Raw genomic sequence first — 2,412 nt, 5'->3', positions numbered from 1 at the left:
CCGCAGGTGCCGGCCTCGCCCCCAGGTGGGGCGGCGGAGGGAGGGAGGGGATGGACGGAGCGGGGGGCGGGCAGGGCTCCCCCTCCTCCCTCTCACAGCAGCGGCGGCCCCAGCGGCTGCTGCCGCCCCCACCTTCAGGGGTGACTTCGCCCCGCTCCCCCCGGCCCACACACACACACACACACACACACGCTCACACGCTCACACGGTGGCGGGCGGGGGAACAGGAAATACCGGTCGCAGCCCGGTTACTCCGCGCCGCTGAGTCACCGCGGCGGGGCCGCCCCGGCCCCCGGCTTTTCTCAGCCCGTCCCGTCTCCCGGGAGGTGGGGGGGGGGGAACCGGCGCTGCCCCCCCCGCCCCATGCGGGGAGCCCGGCTGCGGTGCCCCCGGTGCGCGCTGTCACCAGGCCCCGCGTTCGCGCCGTTTTTTCCCCTTTACTTCGAGGGAATTGAGGATTATTGCCCGCCCGAGGTTGTGTAGCCGGCAGAGCTCTGGACCCCGCGGCGCAGCCTTCCACCTGTGCCTGGGAACCCGCTGCCCCCCGGCCTTTCATCCCAGCAGAGCCGCGGCCGCCCGGCTGGGCTGTACTGGTGTGCTCTGGGAGCACTGGGACACCCCCGAGGGGCGGGAGGCAGAGCCGCGCCGTGGCCAGGCTCCCTCTGCGAGACCCTACCCACGCTGTCCCCAAAAACCTCCACTCGCCGAGAGGGAAGGGACGGCGCGTCAGGCCGGCATTCCACAGGTATCGGCTTCCCGGCACCACGGATGTCCCGCCGCCCCGATGAGACGGGCAAAGGCCGAACAGCCCCGACGGGATTCCTGGGAGTCGTGTTTCTCCCGCATTGCAAAGCGCCCCGTGTCACCAGGAATTCCTTATCTCCTGGGCGGGAGGTTAAACCCCATCCCAGCCCCTCTAAAATTAGGCGTTAAATAAGGCTTTTTTCCTCCCCCCCCCCCCCCCCTCGAACCATCAGGCCCTCGTGAAACAAAATCTACTCACAAGTTGTCTGCGAGCTGCCGGTGAGAAAGGGCAGATGATTCTTCTCAACAGATGCTAAATACTCCGGATTCCCTCCGCCTGCCCAGGTCAGATTGGCTCCTTTCTGCCTTCCCTGGGCGCAGATGCTGTTCGTGCAGTGTGCCTCACGCAGAAACCAAGACAGAGAAGGCAAACAGTGTTGTTCCTCCTGAAGGCGCTGGACTTTGGAAGGAGGCACTGAAAGAGCCCATTTTATTGACGGCAAATACGGAACTGCACACAGACCTGCTGAAAAAAAGCTGCTCGTAGCTGCAGTTAATAATTAACACTCGTGTGCCTACAGTACTTTTCGAGGGACCGTTGCAGCCTAAAAGGCCCAAACAGCAACACCGACCAAAAGACCCGACTGATTTGAGTAACGTGAGGTCTTCTGTCAGCTACAGACAGGCTCAGCGATCAGAACACGAAACACTATTGCATCTGGGCAGAATCAAGGCAGGAGGAGTGGAAGTTTAGTCTCACTTCCAGGTATGCGTCAGATTATTTGGTTTACACCGTGCTGGGTGTCTGTTTCCTTAATGGATGTTTAAAAACTTCATCTGTTAGCTCTCTGAATATTCTCCTTTTACTTTTGTTATAGTGGCGCTATGATGCTCGGTTAACGGTTCTAACATGCTGTGAAGAAGAGTAATACTATTGACATGTGTTCCTGGTCTTTTTTTTTTTTTCAGTATAACAGTGGAGAATATCAATGGTTAGGAGAAGAGTCTACATCTGGAAACTAACAACCCTTACAAAATTACTCATTGTAATACTGTAATACTTAGCATAATTACCACAACACAAGCAATTTTTAATTCAGCAAATTGCAGAGGGCAACAACACTATATGGCTTGTTTTAAGCATCTATTGTTTCCTTATCTGAACTTGACTGTCTTTCCTTAACCTGAATTCCAAAAAGAAGTTTGTAATTAATAACAGTTTTAAAAAAAAAACAAAACAACAAACACTTTCTTACTTGTTCATAGCTCTGTTTATTCTACCCCCAGTGAAACAGCCTCTGCTGGCCATCTCCTTTGGGAGAGCTCATGAATCTCGTCCCTGTTCTGGGACTGCCAACAGTACAATTTACACAAAAGACAATTTGGGACAGAGGGGGATGCAACTCCAAACAAGTTTTCCTTACCTTTAAACAGCAGTTAAGTAAGATAAAATAAATCTCAGCAGCAAAACGGACTGCAAGGTGTTCGATTTGTTACAGCTACAGCTAGTGGTGTGCGGTAAATTTAAAACACCACCCCCTGAGGGGCTGCAACATGATGCGGCCTGCCCCCAGCCTTTCCTTGCCCTGCCAACGACATCAGCCGTTGGGCAAAGTTAATCTCTTCCTGATAGCCTTTGCTTCTGCCCCTCCCATGCTTCCTTTTCTA

The 2,412-nt window shown here is 54.5% G+C and overlaps 1 protein-coding gene across 1 annotated transcript in view; it reads right to left on the bottom strand.

Annotated features, from left to right (window-relative positions):
* The window catches only part of TJP2 (tight junction protein 2), a 74,331-nt gene extending 73,160 nt beyond the window's left edge, over nt 1-1,171 (bottom strand). The window contains exon 1 of the mRNA XM_014951648.1: nt 1,004-1,171. The gene's annotated coding sequence lies outside the window, so the exon portion shown is untranslated. The remainder of the gene's footprint in view (nt 1-1,003) is intronic.
* Nucleotides 1,172-2,412: the final 1,241 nt, after the last annotated feature.

The sequence above is a fragment of the Calidris pugnax genome, unplaced genomic scaffold (assembly GCF_001431845.1).
Source record: "Calidris pugnax isolate Ruff unplaced genomic scaffold, ASM143184v1 scaffold207, whole genome shotgun sequence".
Taxonomy (NCBI): Eukaryota; Metazoa; Chordata; class Aves; order Charadriiformes; family Scolopacidae; genus Calidris; species Calidris pugnax.
The sequence above is the reverse complement of the archived record's forward strand: the minus strand, read 5'-3'. Positions and strand labels throughout refer to the sequence as shown.